Source organism: Diabrotica undecimpunctata, chromosome 2, assembly GCF_040954645.1.
Source record: "Diabrotica undecimpunctata isolate CICGRU chromosome 2, icDiaUnde3, whole genome shotgun sequence".
NCBI lineage: Eukaryota > Metazoa > Arthropoda > Insecta > Coleoptera > Chrysomelidae > Diabrotica > Diabrotica undecimpunctata.
In genome coordinates, this window is record NC_092804.1 from 130,027,385 (window position 1) to 130,035,835 (window position 8,451).

Here is an 8,451-nt window from a genome sequence, read left to right on the forward strand (position 1 = left end):
ATCCATAGAGAACCAAAACTAAATTTAACTAAACTTTGCAAACCTTGCCAAAACACCAAATCTCGCTCACTCGCTCCAAGTTTAGAGCCCTGATTATAGAGGCAAGAGAAACCGAAGTAGAAATAAGAAAACTTTGATGAAAAACGAAATTTGAAATTCATAATAGTGAGGACAAAATAAAAACAGGAAAGAGTACAAATATGTACAACGGAATAAATAGGTGATAATTAGATAAAATTGGCAAAAGAGCAATGGAGTAAAATTAAATGTGGGGTGGTTACAGAAATTATAAGAACCACACAAAGATCGTGAATAAACTAAAAGAGTAAAAATACCGCGGGTCTATGGAAACTCAGAAACAAATCTGTAAAAATAATGAATTGAATTGAACCCCGACAACCAAAAATTAATATAGAAAAGATAGCCAGCCAAATAAACAGGAAGACAACTTAACTATCTTAAAATTATAACTCCCAATACTCATAAAATAAACAAAATGTAATAAGGATCTGGGAAAAGATACTACACTAGCTGAACATCTCAAACATCTGGATGACATGGCATCTAAAGAATTAATATACGTGTTCAACAGGATATACGAAACATGGACATCACCAAAAGATTGAATAAGCTCTGTCTATTTAGTCATTTCCAAAGAAGCAAAATGAGAAAGTTTAAGGACCATAGAACAACAACTAGGGAGGCACTTCTGGACCTGACGCTAATTGCCAAACTATATCTAGAAGTACAAAGAAAATTGTACACTTCTTTAATTGTCTACAGAAATACTTTAGATTTATATTGTGTACCAAGTTCAATGAAATCGTTCATCAAAATACTTATATTATATTGTGGGATGATCTGCAGAAACCAATGAATCTCTTGTAAAAAGCTAGTGCCGCAACAGATCTGAAGATAATCCACAAAAACCAAAATTCTTGTTTCGGCCAAGGTGAATAGTCACGAAACACGGGAGAATAGAATAGAGACAAGGAATATAGAAATATATAAATGCTAGGTAATAGCATTCAATGTGTACATAGCTACATATATCAAAGAAGAGAATTCAATTAAGATGGTAAGGCCGGAGTTCTTTAACATGCGTAAAATTTGACTTTATAAGTGAATGTTAATATTAGGAATGCAGAATTAACACAATTAGAACATGGAAAACATCCTAGCCTTGAAGGAGAAAAAAATGAAAACAAATTTAAGTCGAAAAAAAATCTTGGTCTAAACATAGAAGAGATGGACAAATACCAACAGAAAAAACCTTAAACATATTGCCAAAAACAGAGATCGTTTTTCCATAACGGTAAAAAATGGTGAAAAATATTAGGAAAACAAAATTTAGATGAACAATAATAAGAATATATATATTCTTTACTGGCATCAGGAAGCAAAAGTAATACTGAAACAGAAAAATGTCAGGTAAGATTAAGATGACAACTTGTACTCTAGGAAATCTTTCAGGAAGTGTTATACCAAAACCAACAAGATATTACTTTTAACTGTGGAGTAAGAAATATTAAAAAGAATATCTAGAATATAAGGGAAGGCCGATTGGCTAACAGTAAGCAAGCAAAGAGACGTGTTAAGTTATCTGGAATGTGACGGAAAATCCATAGAACCCATTTAGCAGTACATTATGTTGTACTGTAGATTAATGTGTTTAGGATAATTACGTATGTATTTGCACAACTTTAAAACATACCATATCAAATACTATTATGATAAGTCGATGTTTTGATCCATTTACACCTCTTACTTCTTTCACGGACTGCTTATATACCCATGTAATGGAGTAACAGTAGTTATACTGCATTGTCTAGATTTTGTATAATGTTCAAGTACTCGCCGTAAAATAATGTTGCATTGAAAGCTTATCACACAGTCAAACAACTATTGATACTCCAAGAATACTCCTATTGATAATCCAAGGTGAATAAATATTGAAATAGTGTAATTTAAATTTGCTTTGCATATATTTAAATAATAAAAAAGTCAATAATATGAAGAAGCAAAATTAAAAATCATATTTCGTTGAATTTACGTAAAATAATATTTGGAGATACCTAATTTATAACGTTTCTCATTCATTAAAAACTTCGCTAACCGTCTTACAATAAAGAAATTACGTTTTACACACCTGTTTCAGCTTATTTGACGTCAGTAAGAAAGAAAAGAATGCCAATAAAAAAGGGACCTACAAAAGCCTGTATTATCCCAATACATCTACACTGAAGAGAGTTGGGAATTTCAGTTCAGCAGCTTTCATAGTCCCACCGTAGATGTGATTGAGATCAGACCGCCCGGTGCGTCCCTATCCCTACTATTACCAAAAACGAATCAAAACAAAAACCAACCTAACCAAAGGAATGGTCGAAAATGGAAAATCCAACGATAATAATTACAATCACGCAAGTTGTATACTAGTACCGGATCAGCCCAAATAGTAACCATGGTGAAGTAATATAATTTTAACCAAGAAACTACTTTTTGCAGTCATTACGAATAATTATTGTGTACGATACGAGATATTTTAACAAAATTATTTTAAATTCTATATTTGTATATATACAGGGTGTGTCACGACGAGCTTACACAATCTGTATATCGGAAACTACATTCTAGATTCTAGAAAGATTCTAGATAAAATTTGTAAAGGGTATTATGGATCAAAATGTGATATTTTTTGAGTTATTCGTCTTTTTTCAAAAATTTTTATAGATAGAGACAAACTTTTCAAAGTTAATATCTTGTCCATTTACAATCATAATGTCGTAAAAACCTTTGGACAAAAAAAGTAGGTAACGTTCTTTTAGTAATTTATATCCACATACAATTTATAAATACAGGGTTTTCACAAATGATAAGCCATTCCTTTAAACTTCAAACTGCAGTAAGTCAATAATTTTAAATAATATACCCTGTCTTTTATAATTTTAATAAAAAAAGTTGTCTTTCAAATAATATTAGGGTTCCCTATAACTAAAGTTAACGCTTTTGGAGATAATTGTAGATTCATGCTAAAGATAATATATTTATTGTTTTCCACAAGGAAAATGAATTTCCTGTTGTCGGCTGTATGCGATAAATCACAGAAATTTTAATAAAAAAAGTATACCTAGTGACAGCACTGACGATGGAATAGACATTCTGAAAACGTTCTGTGACGTAGCCCGAAAGGATTCTTTTGAATAAATATACCTTTTTATAAAGGATTTTTTATTTAAAATGTATTGTTTTATTCTACTGGACCGTGTATGAATATGTAATAATTGGTATTATTTGTGATTATTCGTTCTTTTACAAAGTGATAGAAATGGCCCGTTTTAAATTAAACAAAGAAGATTGCGTTTACTTTACATATATTGAGATATCATTCACCTAAAACAAATAGTTTAAGTTACCATCATAAAAGTGTAGAGCTACAATCTGGTTGTTTCTGATCGCACAAAAGAGATTAAACTCCCATCGGTCCTGAAAACCACGTGCTCTTATTAAATGTTGATTTACTTCGCTCCAGTAATTTGAATTGTGCCTATTAAACATTCCGTTTTTTGTAAATTTTGATTTGTGACACACCATATAATAATCTTCAAAAATTCATTATCTTTTTGACATTTTGTTGTTACAAATTCAATTCTTTTATTATAGTCTATTTTCTTTAAACTTTGAACTGTGGTGTAAGAATAGGGATGACATTTTTTTTAATTAATATAGTAAACAAGAACATTAATTGTATGATCAATATTATCAACACTAGGTTTCGCTTTGTTAACTTTTTGTTGAAAACAACCAAAATGTATTAAATTTTTAAGTAATCTTTTCACAGTATCACGAGTAGTTCGTGGTTGATCTGGATTTCTTGTACACATTCTCCATGTATTAAAAGTAAATTTATGCATTCTTTATTATTTAATTCTTAACGCGCCATTTCTATCACTTTGCAAAAGTACAAATAACCACAAATAATGACAATTATCACATATTCGTATACGGACTGCTAGAATAAATAAATAAATATCGTATCTTTAACATTAAACCACATATATCTCCAAAAGTATTAACTTTAGGTATGGACAACTTTAATACTATTTGAATGACAACTGATTTTTTATTACAATTTTACTATACAGGGTGTTGTAGTTAAAATTATTGACTTATGGTTTGAAGTTTAAAAAACTGGTGTATCATTTTTGTGAACACCCTTTATTAAGCAATTTGATTTCGATATAAATTTCTGAAAGAACGTTACCTATTCTTTGTGTGAAAAAGTTTCAATCTGTCAAAATTTTTGGTAAAAACTTGAATAACTGAAAAAATATGAAGTTTGGAACTATGTTACTTTATACAAACTTTATATCTTGAATTTTGTTAAGAATCTAAAAATGCAATAATATATAGAGCAGTCTATTAAAAATAACAAAGTTACTGTTCACTTTCGGTATAACCAGAAGTGTCATGTCTGTCAATTTTTTTTTTTGTTCCAGTACCCAGTCTCCATACTCCAGTTTTAGCAATCCAGCAGTACCAGTAGCAGACCTCGGAAGCTTTGAAAAAGATATCAAAGAGGATGTCCAAAACTCGGCACAATGTTAATCGACGCGGTTCAAACCAGAAGACTGTTGATTTTAATATTAATTCTTGTAATAGTATTAATCTTAGCTCTAGGTTTAATTGTAGTAACCGTGGAAATTTTTCTGAACATTTTATTCGCCTCTACGAGGAGGAATTTTACCAGCTCACAAAATCATGTAGCAATCTGCTGCTACGTAAGAATCGTCTTTTTTGTGATTTAACATTCCTTAAAGCCTGCCGAGACTATTAAGTTATTCCCAAATTTCAAAATCTCAAACACCATACTTCTTCTTCTTCTATCTCCCGAATTCTTAGAAAGACCAGTTTTGCGCTTCTCCGTTAAACTATTCATTCCACTAGACGAAAACTAGATGTCACAAATATCAATATTTTCAATATCTGGTCATTTATTAATTCTTTCAATGTACATTTTATATTATGGAACAGTTTCGACCGGTTAACACACACTAAACTGCATTTCCTCTGCATTTCCACAGAATATATCCATGTAAAAGTAACTATAACAATACGTACGCATTTTGGTTAAATCGATTAATTCACCTTTTATAAAAAACACCTGAATTATTTTATTATTGGGAATAATTGGTAGTGGTAGATACTAAACATCCATAAATTTTTTAAAAAATTTATCATTCTTAAAGGTAGAAAACTAGAATAACGAATGCATATTGTAGAAAAAAGGATGTATAAAGATAGGAGCGAAGTGATTAAAAACGATAAAATTAAAAATACCTTTGTTAGAAGTCTAGATGTGGCATCAATTGATGTCAAAATGGTTAAGATGGGTAGAAAACGTTTCTTACAGAAAATGTACCCAAAATAAAGTATTTCTTAATATCAATTTCCTGGAAGGAGTAGAAGAAGAACTATATAGAAGACATGGTGGAAAATGGATGCAAAATGGAAAATATTAGTATAATCTCAGATAGAAATGAAGAAAAAGAAAAACTGGAAGAAAAAAGAGATGAGGTAAGCGGAACAGACAAGAGGGAAGATGAACCACCAACGATTCTTGAAATTAAAGATGCATTTAAAAACTAGTCAGAAACAAGTCACCCACAATAGATATTCTTTCAGCTAAACTACACAAAGAAGGTGACCACGATACCATAATGGCACTAAAACCGCTCATAAAAGAAACATAGATACAGAGATCCCTCCCCAGTGATTTAAATATTGGAATACTTTGTACCAAACACAAAAAAAGGAGATATCCTTGAATGCTCTACCCACAGAGGAATTACGCGTCTAAATGCAGCGTATAAAGAATTTTTCACATTACTATGCTACCGTATGGCACCATATGCAGAACGAATAGTAGGAAAATACCAGGCTGGTTTCAGAGGTATTATATCGACAATCCATCAGATTGCAACAATGAGACAAATTTTAGAAAAAACACTGGAATATGACATGGATACTCATCACATATTTATAGACTACAAAGCAGCCTACTACTCTGTAAATGGAAGAGAAGTGTTCAAAGCAATGAAAGAGCTAGGAATACCAAATCAGTTGGTAAATTTAACAAAACTAACTCTTGAAAAGGTTAAATGTAGAGTACGAACCCGGGGTAACTGTCTGAACCTTTTAAAACAAATAACGGGCTGTGCCAGGGAGACCCTTTCTCCTATGTGCTGTGCAATCTGGCTCTGAAAAAAGTAATAAGTATGTCACAAATTACAGCCACTAGTTCAATATATAATAAATCAGTGCAAGTCCTTGCCTATGCTTATAATATTAATATTGTTGGAAAAATGGAAAACGCTGTACAAAAGGCGTAGGTAGCATTAAAAAAATCAGCTACAAAATGGGTTTAACAATAAACACCAACAAAACGAAGTATACGAAAATAAGCAAGCAACCACAAATCCTACAACCACTTGTTTATAAAACGACGTCATCGAAACAGTGAACGAATTTAGATACCTAGGAGCGTTCATTAACACTGAAAATAAATAACTAAAAACATGATGTTTCGAAAAAAAAAGTACTAAGGCGAATCTATAAAGCGGTGAATGACAATGGAGTATGGAAAAGACGATACAACTTCGGACTTTATTGAATAAACCAGGAACCTGATATCGTAAAACATATTAAGATAGCACGTCTGGAGTGGATAGGGCATGTAATGAGGATGGACTGAAGAGAAATTCTTGAGGAGGCTAGGACCCTCAGGGTTATGATGATGATGATAATAAGAAACATGAGCAAATGTACATTTTAATTATGTAATAGCCTCTTAATCCAGAAACAGAATAACAAAAGATTAAATATGGATCAACTTAGAAATCCCGAGATAAAAGTTAAGCTTACAAATAGCATTAATAGTAATGTTGCTTTAACAACCAATACTGATGATATTGAAAGAGACTGGATCAACTTAAGGGACGCTATATGCAACGGTGCGAAGAAGTCATTGATGAATACGAGCGGAAGAAGAAGGACGAATGGATGACAGATGAAATATTACACCTTATGGACAGAAGGAGGGAAAATAAGAATAATCCCGAACAATATAAAGAACTGGATAGAACTGTCAGCAGAAAGATAAAAGAATCCAAAGAGAAATGGTTACAAGAAAAATGTCAAGAGATAGAAGAGCTAGAACGAAGACATGATAGTTTTAATATGCATAAAAAAATCAAGGAGTTTACTTATACTTACAAGAAAAAACAGTTTGGTAGGTTAATAGACGAGAACAACAAACTTATTGTAGATAAAGAAGAACAGTTACAGACTTGGGCAAATTATATAAAAGATTTGTTTACGGATTATCGTTATATTCCTACGAACACTCTTGATCTGAATGGACCAAAAATATTAAAAAGCGAGGTGATAAAAGCTATAGATCAAACGAAAGATGGGAAAGTAACAGGATGCGATGAAATACCAGTCAAATTTTTAAAAGTTTTTAACGAGAACAACCTGAATATAGTATTAGAACTGTTTAATAAGATATACGATACTGGTCAAATTCCATCGGACTGGTTGAAATCTACATTTGTGCCCCTTCCCAAAAAATCGAATTCTAAGACGTGTAGTGAATATCGCCTTATAAGTTTAATGAGTCACACCCTTAAAGTATTCTTGCGTATTATCCATTCCAGAATACGAGCAAAATTAGAACACAGCATAAGTAAAACACAGTTCGGTTTTAGATGTGGTTTTGGAACTCGAGAGCCGCTCTTTGCAATACAAGTCTTGATTCAAAAATGTCTGGATCAACAGAAAGATGTTTACGCCTGTTTTATCGACTATGAGAAAGCATTCGATACTATCAAACATGACAAACTCATAGAACTATTACATCTTACAGGACTTGACACTAAAGACATCCAGATTATAAAAAATCTATATTGGAATCAAACAGCCCACATATAGAATGGACATATGGTGAGTGAAAACGTTACCATTTCGAGAGGGGTTAGACGGGGCTGTATTCTTTCGCCACTGCTTTTCAACCTGTACACGGAACAAATATTTCTAGAGGCACTGGAAGAGTACAACGAGGGCATCAAGATTAATGGCGTACCAATAAGTAATTTTCGATATGCAGATGATACTGTTATACTGGCCGATAATATCAAAGATTTACAGATGATGCTAAATAGAGTAAATACAATTGGCAACCAATTTGGACTGAAGATCAATAGAAAGAAAACTAAATTTATGGTGATCAGTAAAAAGAACATTCAACATATCGACCTGAATATTGAAGCCGAACGTATTGAAAGAGTACACCGATTTAAATATCTGGGATATACAGTAAATGATAAGTGGGACCCAGATGAAGAGATTAAGATCCGAATTGAAATAGCAAGATCCAAATTCATCAAAATGAGA